Raw genomic sequence first — 15,519 nt, forward strand, 5'->3', positions numbered from 1 at the left:
CCTTGCTCCTGTCAGGCTGTGGTTGCCAAAACTACTCATTCATTGTTGTCACCAGGCGTGTGAGCGCCAAAATTTTAGTTCATGTTTCTCCAAACTAAGTCTGAGTAAAGGACTTGGGTTCAGGCCAGTTTATTTGCAATGAGATCCCAGGAAACAGGGTTGAGGAAGGAGAGTAGTGAGACAAAGAAGGAGGAAAAGGTAATCTTAAGGTGCATTAATGAGGTCACTATTGTGGTACACAGGGACTTGAGTCTGCTAAGATCTTTTGAGAATCACATATAATGCCACCAGAATTAGCCTCTGGAAATACAGGGAGCTGGATCATTTATTTACCAGCTCCTCTGCTGGTAAGGTTGCTCCTGGGTATAACTCTCTTACACTCTGGAATGTGCTTGTGCCTGAGCACAGGAGCTCCTATGGGCTTGGAGAAGGCTTGGGGGCAGAAAGAGAAAAGACACACCATGTGTGCTTCAGTTGGGATGCTGTCTCTGTGAGATGTGTCCCAGTTCCCATGGAATATACTCTCCAGATGCAACTGAAATCAGACTCAGGCAATGGGCTGTGATGTAACTGGGGGGCGGGGGCACTGGAAACATCCGCTACCCTGAAACTTGTTACTTGGGAGCACATCTTATTTTTCTTTCTGGAAGCTTTTAGCATTTTGTCTTCATCCTAGGTATTTTAGAATTTCATAATTATGTGTCTAGATGTAGCTCTTTTAAAATTCATTATGTTTGGCACTGGTGACCCCTTTAAATAGGAAGCCTCATATCTCTTTTTAACTCTGGGATTTTGAATTCCTACATAATTTTCTTTCCTCCATTTTATTCTTTCTTTCTGAAACTTTTATTTGTTAGCAATTGGATCTTTTGTATTTTCCATAGCTTTGTCTTTTTGCTCTGTGTTGTAAGAGGTTTCTTTAACTTTATCAGCCAGCCTTTCCACTGAACTTTCAATTTCAATAATAATATGTTTAATTTCTAAATAATATGTTTAATTTCCCATTCTTTCCCTATTATCTGTGTTTTCTCCAGGATCCAGGATCAGTGATTTGGCTTGTTCTTCTTGATACTTTTCTTTGTACTGATGATTTTTCCCAATTGTCTCATGATAATTAGGTTTCCATTCATCTTTGTGAATAAAATACAATATTGATTAACTTAAGTTGCTAGAATAAGTTCCTTCTGCTGTAGATTTGTTTTCTATCAAACCATCAAACATTTTCCTTATCCAGGAGGGCAGGGCTCAATATGTGTGTGTGTGTGTGTGTGTGTGTGTGTGTGTGTGTGTGTATGTGGTATTATTGGCAATGCACAAGTTTCATTTTAAGGTATGGAGATGAGAAGCAGGCAGGTATACTGCCCTCAGGATCCCCCCAGAGAAAATAAGGACAACTTTAATCTGGGCACAAAATCCCACACATGGAACACTTGCTGTTCCCAAGCAACTGATTCAGTTTCTTTAGAAAACAGTCCTCTGGTTTATACTCACTGAACATTCAAGACCTGTCATTCACCATTCACATGGGAATGGGGGTTTGTTGGGAGGAGCCAAGTTGCAATGATGTGGACAGCTTTTTAATTATTTCCTTTGATTGCTTCTCTGTAGTTCTTTCTTACTCTCTAGGCCTGCCAATTTTTAGCTTCAGGCTTCTCAGTTTCTCTAAAAGAACAGTTTCTACAATTGCTGACACTTTTTCCTCTCTTCACATTCTGAACCATGGCTTCATCTGTCCTGCATAGTTTATCTGCCATCAGAATATCTGGTCTATGGATGACCTCTCCACTCCAAACCTTACTGTGGTTATGGATGCACCTTATAACATTTTGAGAGCTTGGAAAGGAAGGTACATGTTCTCAGTCTGTCATTTTATCCTGGAGTCTAGAAATCTTTCTCTTCTCCATTTTATTTACTTAATAAAGCTTTATTTTTTCTAGTAAGAATTTAAAAGTCAATATAGGAAATATTTTTTATATATATATTTCTTTCTAAAAGTAAAAATTTTCTTTTATGTAGAATTTAACAGTATCAGTAGAGGAGGGCAGCCAACCCAATAGCTGCACATTCCAGATGCAAAATGTTTTCCCAAATGGTTATTAGCTCTTTTTTTTTTTATTTTTTATTTTTTTAATGCTATTCTTGTCTGCTTACATTCTTTTTATTTATGTATGTATGGCTGTGTTGTGTCTTCGTTTCCGTGCGAGGGCTTTCTCTAGTTGCGGCGAGTGGGGGCCACTCTTCATCGCGGTGCGCGGGCCTCTCACTGTCGCGGCCTCTCTTGTTGCGGAGCACAGGCTCCAGACGCGCAGGCTCAGCAATTGTGGCTTACGGGCCTAGTCGCTCCGCGGCATGTGGGATCTTCCCAGACCAGGGCTCGAACCCACGTCCCCTGCATTGGCAGGCAGATTCTCAACCACTGCGCCACCAGGGAAGCCCGGTTATTAGCTCTTTTAAAGAAAGTGGTACAGCCTTCTTGTTGATTGCTTCTCAGCCACTCTTTCCTGAGTTTTGCCCCTTTCACCACTGCCCCACTCACTAAAGGTGTTGCCCTAAGTAGCAGTGCTTTTCCTGCATTTGACCTTGGCTGCTTATCCCGGTGACCTTCTCTCTTTGACACAAGCTGGGGAGTAGGTGGGCATTGCGGCACCAGTAACCCTTCTCTGGGTATTCAGTACTGGATGGTCCTTGATAGCCGCATTTTCCACTATGTCTACAAAAGTGACAGCTAGTTGGGATGGTGGGGTGGATGGGAAACTGAGAGTTAGCAAGTATGAGAAAAAGAAATAAAACAAACTGGCAGAAAGAAGGAGAGGTTAAAAGAATCCTGTTCGGTTCAGAGGCTTGCTGAGCTCTCTGCCCTTGTGTTGTACATTACATCCTTGTAGCCTAGGTTTCTTATATTGGCTAGAGTGGGTTTCTATAGCTTGAGGCACACACATGCAAAATTTGAATCAATACACCTTCCTTCCAGTGAACTACAAAGGACATCAAGTGATCAGTTGTTTCTAGTGAATGCTATTCCAAGTTTCTTCCAATGACATTTGACACTTCATGAAGCCAAGCATTAAAAGGGTTCCACAATCTTAATGATTTTAAACTATCCACAACACTTTAAAAATGATTACTCTAAGATAATCTTCATAGACGCCTTTCAGGAGAAATACATGGATGCCTGAGGCCTTGAGGCAGAGGAAGTTGACAGGCTTGGGGGAATGAACTTTGGGTACAGCTGGACAAAGTCTTATAGTTGTGACTGGGAGAGTTAGGGGAGAATGGAGTCAAAAGAAATCAGTCAGGAGTGCCGGGAGCTAAAGGCAAATTGGAGACTGTTCTAACTCTGAAAATAAATGAAATATTGATAGGAATTGGGAGTGGGAGAATTCACAAATAGAAACCTCCACGAAGTTTGCATTATATTATTACTCATTTAGGATCAAACTCTGCCCTCTGGTCCCTTTAATAGGGGAAACTTCTAAAAGTATCAGTGTGACTAACCATTTTCTGAAGGCTGAGCAAGATTTAGGGCCAACTGTGAATTAAGAACAACAATAACACATCGTCTGAACATTACAAAAGCAATATGATACAAGTTATACTGAAGGCTTTGAAGACTAAAATATTTCAAGAGAGATCACTTCAGATTACTGAGAATATAGATGTGCAAAATATCAACTCCTGAGGGAATTTTCATGTGTTTGTGTTCTCAGAAATGTATACTCCCTTGAGAATTGTTATAAACATACATATAAATATTAGGCACCAAATGAAACGACTCCTCTTTTTGTCTGAATACTTTAAAACTACACTTAAAATAAAGGGAAACAAGGAGGGCCAAGGCCCCAGCTAAGCTTTCCTTTCTGCAGGCTCTCCGTTCTCCATTTCCTATACCATATTTCAGACCAATATCATTTTCCCTTAGACTGTTTATAGTAAAAATGATGGAAAGCACCTGTTATATGTCAGTTGTTCTCTCAACAATGCTATCATATATATAGATGGATATTATTATGCCCACTTACAACTGAGGGAATAGGTCAGAGAAGTTAAGTATTGCCCAAGGTCACCCAGCTAGTAAGTGGTAGAAACCTTTGGCCCCTGAGTCTGTCCTCCTAACCACTACACATTCATAATACATAGTCTCCAAGTGCTATTTCAGACAACCACCTGTCCTCAGCTGCCTTGTTGGTAAATTCTCCCAACCCGCAGACCAAGCTGAAAGAGTGGGTGCTCAGGTTTGTATCAAGTAACCTCCTTCCTCTGCACACAAGAGGTTCAACCAGGAATGTATGTCTCACAAACAATGCTGATCAACTCATATCCTGAAAATTTGGAATTAGAACAATAGAAGAGCCAGTTAGCCAAAGCGAGCTACAGTTAGAGATCTTAAGAGAGCTGGGGTAGGTTTACTGCACTGCTGTGCCAAAGCCATGTGCAAAATGCAGTTGTGGAAGGGCAGAAACTGAGGGTAAACAGAGGAATGCACACTGTGCCACAAGTAATCTCTTGACTTTAGTAATTTTGCTCATCTTTCAGAAAGATTGTAGCAATGTACACTTTCTGCAACTGTCTGAGAGTTCCCTTACCTTCATAAAAGCCAGGCTGTCCATCATTTTTGTTGTTGTTTATGCTAATTGTTTGGTCAAAATGGTGTTGATTTTATTTCCATGTTTGAGATTAATGGTGAGTTGAATATCTTCTACTATATTTTCCTATTCTCTTACCATTCCTATTTCTTATTTTGTGAATTTTCTGTTTACATTTTTTGCTAGTGTTTCTATTGTTTTGATTTTTCTTCCTCCCAGTTTTGAGATACAGTTGATGTACAACTTTGTATTCATTTAAAGTACACAACATAATGATTTGATATATGTATATATTGCAAAATGATTACCACAATAAGTTTAGTTAACATCCCTCACCTTACCTAGTTACGGGTTTCTTTTTTTCTTATGATGCGAACTTTTAAGATCTACTCTCAGCAACTTTTTTTTTTTTCCACATCTTTATTGGAGTATAATTGCTTTACAATGTTGTGTTAGTTTCTGCTGTACAACAAAGTGAATCAGCTATATACATACATATATCCCCATATCCCCTCCCTCTTGAGCCTCCCTCCCACCCTCCCTATCCCACCCCTCTAGGTGGTCACAAAGCACTGAGCTGATCTCCCTGTGCTATGCAGCTGCTTCCCACTAGTCATCCATTTTACATTTGGGAGTGTGTATATGTCAATGCTACCCTCTGACGTCAGCAACTTTCAAATATACAAATTGGTATGTTAACTATGGTCACCATGCTGTATATTATACCCCCAGAACTTATTTATCTTATAACTGGGAATTTGTACACTTTTATCCATTTCCTCCAGTGATACATAAGAGTTCCTGGTTTATTAACAACACTGTAATTTTTTTATCTATCATGTTTTACATATGTTTTTTCCTAGCTTGTTTACACTTAGTTGATTCCTTTGTCTCTTGTTTTGTCCCTTCTGGTATCACTACTGGAGTGCTCTTTCCAAAATCCAAATATAATCATGAGTCTCTCCTGTTTTAAAAATGTTCAGTAGCTCTCCATCACTTACCAATTAAATTTTAAAGGCCGTGGATTGGCATACAAAGCTCTTCACTGCCTGATTGCTACCTCTCTGATGGCTTCCCCCTCTATGTAACTCCAATAATACTTATTTTTAACATTTAGTGTTATAAAACTTATACATGTTGAGTTAAATCATTCTATATATCTTACTACTAAATGAGTCTTCTGTCTTTCCTTCCTACTCCTTGTTTCTACTCCCTAGGAACAATTTTTTTAATGCTTTTCATTGTTCCTTTCTACGTTTCCTCGAATGTTTATAAATACATTCTTATCCTTCCTTTTTAAAAAAAAATAGTTTTACACATAGCATATTTACTTTCAACTCTGAAAGATGAGAATTGTGCTTTGTTATACATCCCCTGCGCCACAGTGCACTTCCCCTACCTCCAGTACAGTTAAGTGGTAATTTTGTTCTGATCAGTATTGCTTGTTCTTGCATTACTATGGACATGTACATATTATTTACAGCTGAGCCATTTTGTTTTCATGAAGTTAAGTAGTCTCAATTTTTATTTGCTTAATTTTCTGAATACTCGTCACAAGTTCGTTTACAAACAAACACTTTGTTAGACATCTCAATCTCTTTTCACTATGTTTAAACATCTCAGTATATCTCTTCATCTCATTTCTTTTTCCTTAGAGGTATCCCTTTGGAGCTTTCTGACTCCCTGCTCCAATATGTACTGATTGTTCCGCAGGCCTACTGCACATCTGTTCTCCTGGGATTGTTACTGAACACAAGTTCATGTGCCCGATGCACCGTGAGGCCACACAAACAGAAATGTTAGAGTTTGGAGCAGAGAAAGGTTTATTGCAGGGCCATGCAAGGTGACGGGTGGCTCATGCCCCCAAAACTGCTAGACTCCTGGAAGGGTTTCAGCTAAGCACTTTTAAAGGCAAGGTGAGGGAGGGGTGTGGTTAGTTGTTGCAAACTTCTTGGGGTCAGAATCCTTTGTTCTTGTAACTGTCTACTGAAGGTCAGGTCAAGATGTTCTTGTAAACCTCCAACAAGACAAATGTTATTCTCTGTTCTGCAACTTTTAATCTCTATATAAATGGGCTCTTTTAAAGGTCAGAGCCCTGAGAATAGGCTATCCTACATATTTCAGGCTGTAGGCAACATTCTTTTACAAAAGGTGCAGAGCCAGCATGACTAAGCACAGGCAACAAAGCACAAGGGTTAAAGTAAAAGGAACAGATCTAATATGGAGTCAGATTTGCTTTTCCCTATTACAGGATCTACCTTTACCATCATCATTTGGATTCCCTTTTCCTTTCTCCTGTGTTGAATCCCTTGCTTTCTTGATCCTGCATCTTCTTCTCTCTTGGTTTATTTTTCTTTAGTCAGTGAAGTGGATTTGCAGTTGTTTCCCAGGATATGGTGCAAGATGGCTAAACTTTTCCACATCTTATATATCCGAAATATCTTAATCCTATCATCATGGTTGATATTGTGGCTAAGTATAGAATACTAAGTTGGAAATTATTTTCCTTCAAATAGTTTTCTAGATTCCTAAAACATTTTGAAACTGGGTGTCATTTTTATTTCCTTTCTTTTGTACGTGACCCATTTCTTTCTCTCTGGGTACATCAGTGTCTTTTCTTTGTTGCCAGTTTCTTGAGACATTGTGATATGTGTCTTGATGTGAACTCTTTTCAAACCATATTGTATGGGAGTTCTCCGTGAGTACTTTTAACCTGGACTCTCTTGTTCTTTTATTCTAGAGAATCAATTGGAATCATGAATAGACGTTTTCTTGAAACTCCCCTCTCTACATAAAAAACTCCTATTTGCATTGCAAATTGAAATTTAAAAATTGCATTCATGGAGATATCTGACAACCCTCCCACCTCAAAAACAAAAGCAAAACAAAGCAAAACACCACCAACAACAACCCAGGGCTATTATTCTCCCTTGTGCATGTACCTATTACTCCCTTTTGTTGTAATGTTTTTTATTGTTTATTTTTCTGCTCAGACAATGAGCAGTTTGAGGGTAGAGACTGTATTTTAAAAATAAATAATTAAAAAGTGTATCCCTAATTCTTTTACATATTTGTCTTATTGAAAGAGATTCAGTATTTTTGAGAAAAAGGAAATGCCTATTATACAACAGTAAGTACTACAAAAAAGAAAAGCAGAGACTGCTCTACTTCTTAGCGGAGTGGGTAAGCAGCACTGATGCTGAGGGCAGCCAGGTGGGCTGTTTGTAAGCAACTGCTGGGGTCCTGCTGCTGGATTAAAAGGGCAGAGGCTTACTGGCTTCTATTTGCATTAACTTGAGTGCAACAGAGTTGGAAATCTGATTTCCTGAGGAGAATGTCTTTCTGGTGACACTAGCAGGAAGCCAGCGCTTTCCATCAAAGTGGCTAGGTTACCAAAGGACATAAATAGCTCCTTATACTGTGAGTGAAAGAAAAGCAAAGTGAAACTTGGAGACTAAAGGCAGGCTATCTAGAGGAATTAGCAAAAAAGCTAGTGAGTACATACGATAATGCTTTGTTTCAGGAGTGATTGCTTATTAGTAGTGTTGGAATTCTACTATATATGTTTAAGGGGCTTAATCCATACCTGTTATTCTCCCACAAGCAATGCATGTATATTACCTCCAAAGAAATCTTCAGTTTTTTGAATTATATAACTTATTTACAAAACCTAGAAAGGAATTGTGCCTAATTCCAAGTGATACCTATATATTAAGTGATGACTAAACTAGTGTTCAGGCTGGGATTCACAGTACTTGAGTCAGCATGTTTGTTCTCCTTAACAGTATGAAAGAACAAAAAAGGGGGAGGGAGATGCGAAAAAATAATGACATCAATAATTTAAATAATTCATTTATATTTTATCAAGCAACTCAAGAATTAGCTCAATGAGTGATTAAAAATAAAAGGTTTACAAATAATTGAATCAATTTTTTAAAAAACATGCAACAATGCATAAGAATGGCCACAAACAAGTATCTTTAGAATATCACAGTTTATAAAGCACTTACATATATATTGTCTTACTCAACCCTTATTGGTTAAATAATGTCTCAGTGATATAGATTGTATTATTATCCCCCTTTCACTGATTATAAACTACACTCAGAGACATTAAGTGTTTTTCCATGTTCATGCAACCAGTAAATTGTAACACTGGATCCAATTACTTTTCTAAGTCTTTTCTACTAAATCATTGCCAAGGTATAATTTGTGATGGTTTAGTTAATTCTATATGCTGTCTCTGATTGAATAGCAAAAACAGTTTATATTGCAGAGAGCTGTAACCCACATAGTTTCCCTCCTCTTCCTCCTCCTCCTGTTTTTACCTTTCCTTTTCTGAATCACAACCACTTCTGAGTAAACCTGACACTGGAACTCCCCATAGCAGTTCCTTCCCCACAAAAATCTTTGAGCTTGGGTGTGGGAAGTGCATTCTAGGAACTAGAGACATAGATTATACCACTGAAGTTAGTGGCAGAGTATTTCTGGGCTATGTGTTTGTGCATCAGTGTGTAGATTAGTTCCTCCTGTGGATTGTAAGGGGAAGAAACAAGATTTGCTAAACCAGCAACGGAAGAAAAAGAGATAAAGGGGGAGAAGTAAAAATATAGAACTATATTTATTAGGAAGTTGGATCCATTCAAATTTCTGAACACTTTGGAGCATGCAAAAATCATGCTTTTTCTTTTTTCCCCTTTCTTTTCTTCTTTCTTTTCCCCTTCCTTCCTTCCTTCCTTCCTTTTTTCCTTCTTTCACAATAAGAACATATTCCAGTTTTAATCTGGTAACTTTTATATTTAATGAATTTAAAAAATAGAGATAATCATTGAACTATAACAGGAGATAGATCTAAAGTGGAGAGAAACCTTCCCCTTTAATTTTCTTCTCTGTTTTCTGGTCTCTGCTGCTCCTTCATTGATTTTCTTGTGATAAGTGAGTTGTTTCTTTTAAAATTAAATTGATACTGTCAATACTGGAGATAGATATAAGTTACAAGATGTTTTAAGATAAAAATCAAATTGATTGTTAAAAAAAAAAGAGAATGTGTCTTAGAAATTTGCTTGGCAAGAGGGCATGGAGGTGGGTGAGCTAGGTGTTCCTACTGTGAATCTTGTCGTCACTCGTGCCACATGTGAGAGGGGAACACATGCTGACTTTTTTTTTAATGCCAATGTCATCATTAGATAAAATAACAGTTTTATTTTGGCCTTATACATAAATACTTCCATGTAACACAAATTTAATGACTTCTTTAATTTTCTCCAAATCTGATAGAATATGGCACATTAATATATGTCAGCTGATACGTTATTCAGATGATTTGCAGTGTATAGTATATGGTGTATGTATGTGTGCATGCGTGTGTGTGTTTCTGAATATCCCACAGCCTGCCTCCTTGTCTTTTATACATGCTGCGCTTGGTTTATTGTTCTTCCCTGCAGGGAATAATGAGTGAGAAAATTACAGGAAAGCCATTAAACAGCCGTTTGGGTTAAACTTTCTTAGCCTAATTGGCAGAATATGACCAGTCTCACAACATGCAGAAGACGAGGTGTCGAGCGAAGAAAAGTCTGGAGGAATGTGTGCATATTTTGCATTTCTAGTTTGTAAATACGATGGGTCACATATTATAGTTGGTCTGCATACAGCAGCTTCCAGGTGTGGCTGTAGAAGGGTGTGCTTATTGGAGACCAATTAGATTAGAGAGGAGATCTTAACCCCTCCTGTTATTGCTCCTGGGTTCCTGGGTTGCAGTACTGATAAATTAGTCGACAAACCTAAGATTCTTAGAGGCATACCCCACAGAATATCCACAGGCTTTGAGACTCTCCTAGAGTGACTGTATCATTTCCCTAGCATTGGCCCCTATTTTCACATAAGAAAAGACAAAGGCACCCCCCCAAATTACTTACCTGAGGTCCAAATTTAACCCACAACTTATAACACCAAGCATCAAAGTTTTCTTTTTGAATTATTTGAAACATAGCTGTGAAGAATGCAAGACTGTGTGCTCTCTTACAGAAGGGTAAGGTTTTTATTGTGATATTTTAATACTCATCATGAGAGTGAAAAAGAATGATCTGCTGATGTCTTATGTGTGTGCAACCTCCTGAAAATTCCAGTTTCCAAGGGCTCCTGAAATATTTCAGGGTAGAGTGTAGAACGGAGGTTAAGAACACAGACTTTACAGTCAGACTGCCCGAGTTTATGACCTTAGAAAAGTGCATTTTCTCCCTCTCCCTATCTTCTCATTTGTAAAATGTGGAGAATAATAATTCATTCTTCGTAGTTGAAAAACATTGCTTTGTACACATTTCATAGTTGAAAGGCAGTATGAGTAGTACTTAGAAATATGGGCTTTGGAACCTTCTACTGGGATTAAACCCAGACTCCTCCACTTGTTACCTCTGTGACCTTGGGCAAGTCACTCAACATTTCAGTGCCTCGGTTTTTTCATGTGTGAAATGAGAATAAAAATAGTATCTATTTCATGAGTGGTTGAGCATAAGAAGTGAGGCGTGAGTCAAATCTTTTTTCCCCCACTTTTATTAAGATATAATAATTGACATATAATACTGCATTAGTTTAAGGTATATAACATGATGATTTTGATATATGTATATATTGCAAAATGATTAATACAAGATTAATTAATATCCATCATCTCACATAGTTATTTTCCTTGTGATGAGAACTTTTAAGGTCTACTCTCTTAGCAATATTCAAATATATAATACACTGTTGCTAACTATAGTCACCACATGTGCATTGCATCCCCTGACTTTAGTTATCTTGCAACTGGAGACTTGTACCTTTTGACCACCTTCATCTAATTCCCCCAACTCCAACGCCCTCCTCTGGCAACCACAAATCTGATCTGTTTCTATGAGGTTTTTTTTTATTTTTAGATTCCACATATAAGTGAAATCATACAGCATTTGTCTTTCTCTGTTTGAATATTTCAGTTAGCGTAATACCCTCAGAGTCCATCTGAGTTGTTGCAAATGGTAGGATTTTCTCCTTTTATATGGCCGAATAGTATTTCATTGTAGGCGGGTATACCTTGTTTTATTGGGCTTCGAAGATACTGTGTTTTTCACAAATTGGAGGTTTGTGGCAACCCTGCATTGAGCTAGTCTCCTGGCACCATTTTCCCAACAGCATTTGCTCATGTCATGTCTCTGTGTCACATATTGGTAATTTTCAAAACATTTCAAACTTTTCACTATTATTATAAAGGCATACATCATTTTATTGCACTTCACTTTATTGTGCTTTACAGATACTGCATTTTTTACAAAATGAAGGTTTGGGGCAACTCGGCATTGTCAGATGATAGTTAACAATTTTAAGCAATAGAGTATTCTTAATTAAGGTATGTATATTGCTTTTTAAAAACAATGCTATTGCACACTTAATAGACTACAATGTAAACATAACTTTTATATGCACTAGTAAACCAAAAAAAAAATTCATGTGACTCACTTTATTGCGATATTTGCGTTATTGTGGATCTGGAACCAAACCTGCAATATCTCTGTGGTATGCCTGTATATACACCAGTATTTCTTTGTCCATTCATCTGTCAGTGGACACTTAAGTTGTTTCTATATCTTGGTTATTGTAAATAATGCTGTAATGAACATGGGGTTGTATAAGTAATTGAGCCAAAACTCTTGTAATAGCCCCTGGCACATTGATGCTTAATGATTATTAGCTGTTTCTGTTAACTATTTATTCATAGAATGACCATATAATTTATCATCCACTTTGGGACACTTTTGGTGGTTGAAAGGGAACGCTATGAATAATTATGCAGGAACAATAGAAATTAACAAGACCTGTCTCATGGTAAACAGAAATGTACCCTTTTTACTGAGCCATAAGTAAAGAGCCCTGGTGTCATCTTGGGATTCTTAGACTATTTCTAAGTAGCAAGTGTATCCTGTTCGCCTTTCTCCAGGTCTTTGGCTCACTAAGAAGGAAGCTGCTCTTTGAGATGGATTCTGGCATCCTTTCAGCTTCCTTACTTTTCAGCAGCTTGGTGTCTATTGCCATTTATGGTCTTCTCTTCCATGTGGCTTCAATAATTGACCATGTGCTCCACATTTTCTTTATAATAAACAAAACCATTTTTTACATAGTAGTGTATATATATGTCAATCCCAATCTCCCAATTTGTCCTATATATATATATATATATACACACACTACTATGTGTAAAAGAAAATTCGTCCCATATATATACACTACTATGTATAAATAGGTAACTAATGAGAACCTGCTGTATAGCACAGAGAACTCTACTCAATGCTCTGTGGTGACCTAAATGGGAAAGAAATCTAAAAGAGTGGATATACGTATACGTATAACCGATTCACTTTGCTGTACAGACGAAACTAACACAACATTGTAGAGCAACCATACACCAATAAAAGTTAATTAAAAAAAAAAAAAACCAAATGAACTTAGAAAAAAAGCTCACAGAATCCTAAATCAGTTTATTCTTGCATATTTTTCTTCCTCCCTCAAAAATATAATAACTTTCAAGGATATCAGAAGTGAGGGAAAAATAATACAACTTGCGTTTGTGGTGTCCCCCTCCATCTACCATGCCCAGGACAGTCCTCAGACAGATCACCAGTGGAGGAGTGGGAGAGCATAAAGTGAAGACAGCACGTGTGCACAAGCTCCACGTGGAGCTCTCCGAGTCCCGCTAGACTGTTTCACCATTTTAAGGGTGGAAGAGTCAGTGGGGGGTGTGGCTCTCATACATAGGGAAAAGCTCACAGATTTGATAGTGCATCTGGAGGTTCATTTTACTCTCTCCTGGATGTTGGCAGTATCAAAAGTTGTATCAAATTAATTTTGATCAGATTAACCACTTAAAGATACTCATGTGTTTGACTTCAGAAAAGAGAGAAAAACAAGGCAGCACAAGTAATAGACAACTCTTTTGTGAGCCGATAATAGAAATGAATTTTTATTTTAGTTTATACATATTTTGAATAAATTGGAAAGTTATGCTGCATCCTGCTAAGTTCTAGGGGAGCGGTACTTGTCCAGAGGTGCTTCCAGATTTTACCGTAACGGGGTGATGAGCTTAGTCAGAGGGCTGAGTTAAGTACTGAGGATTCTAAAGTGGGCCTAGCACCCAGCTGTTTCTCATTTTGGGGTTTTTGTCACATGCAGGTCTTTGCATTGGGTGTCCTGTACCCCATGAGCCCTTATTATGCTTTTCTTTTTCTTCTAGTTTAGGAGATAAAAGTTCCCATTTATCTTATGAATCTTGTTCAAGATTTACCTTCTCTGTGAAATCTTCTTAACTCTAAAAAGCTGGAATTAGACATGTCCCAATTGATCTTCAACTTTACCTCTATGATAACATCTATTATGATTGATGACTGATGCTGGCTTACCTGCTTATCTTCTGTATGAGCCTTTGAAATTTTTGGAAAAGGGGCTGAGTCATCAGTGTCCAATGCATTACAAGGTTCTAGTATAGACACCTCAGAACTTTCTCCAAATTGAACAGAACTTCGATCATAATGTGATGGGTTAGAGATGCCTAGGGCCTGGTTCACATGATTAGATTAGTAAGTATATAAGGTTACACAGAAATTCTTGGTTAACTGGTTGGTGTATGCTTTGGTCCTCCTATATGTTTTTCAAAGTATTGACTGAGGACCATATGAATTATAATTTTCGGGGTAGGTTTTTTCTCCCTTATCCCAGAACAGAGGAATCAGAATAACCAGAGATGAGTCCTGGAATTCTGCATTTTATCAAGACCCTCAGGAAATTCTTATGATAAATAATATTGGGAACCAACACAATATAGATAGTAACTTTCTCATACTTAAAAAAATACACTGAATGACATCACTATTAATGATAATAATAATAATAATGGCTAAGTTTTACTGAGTACTTATTAGGTACTTAGTAATAGTAGTAAGATCGTTACTATACTGTAATTTCACAGGTGTAATATTATGAGGATTATGAATTAATAGACATGTCTCAAGACACTGCACAGCCATGAAGTACAATTATCCCTTTATGTCCATGAGATCATAGAGTGATTTAGTAGCAGAATTGAAAATTGAATCCAGGAAACTCATTTTTCTTCCACCAGTGCTTAATAGAGTGACTTCCATGAATAAAGAGAAAATGTAATATTTAATACCCAGCCCCAATATTATCTCATTTTTTATTGCTTTTCCCTTATTCTATGAGTCCTCCTCATATAAGTGACCAACTACTCATGTCTTCTCATCCTTCTATATTTACTGTGAAGAAGAAATGTATTTTCATGGTTTCAAAAAAATCAGAATTCTTTGTCATTAACATACTCTCATCACGGGCACTTGCATGGCCCGATTGACTTACTCATTCATTAATGAGTGAACCTACCAATGGTAATGAACTGACCAATTCATGATGGTGAAACTATCAAACCACTGAAGAGCTAGAACATTGACAATAGCATTCATTTACTTAATGTGCTCCTCCCTTTATTGTATTTCCAAATCTTAATTTTGTCTTTCTCTTAATTTTTTTCAATAGTTTTATCCTAAATGTATATGCCTAAATAAGAAATTATTTAATTTTAATTATTTAAAAGTCCAACAAAATTATAACAGGCTCATAAAGCATCTTATTTAATTAATATTAATGTACTGTATTTTATCCCTATTATTGTGGGTGCTATAGTTCTTTTATTTTCGCTACAGGATTACATTGTGTTATTTGAGTATACCAAAATTTTAATTCCATTCTCCCTGCAGTAGGCATTTTTAATGTTTATAGTTTTGTTTTATTACATACACTGTTTCCATGAATATACATGTATTTATCTACTGGTGCATAAGTACACCAGAGTTTCTTATACATACTTAGGAGCAGAAGTGTTTGGTCATAGGATATACAT

This window comes from Balaenoptera musculus, chromosome 4, assembly GCF_009873245.2.
Source record: "Balaenoptera musculus isolate JJ_BM4_2016_0621 chromosome 4, mBalMus1.pri.v3, whole genome shotgun sequence".
Classification (NCBI taxonomy): Eukaryota; Metazoa; Chordata; class Mammalia; order Artiodactyla; family Balaenopteridae; genus Balaenoptera; species Balaenoptera musculus.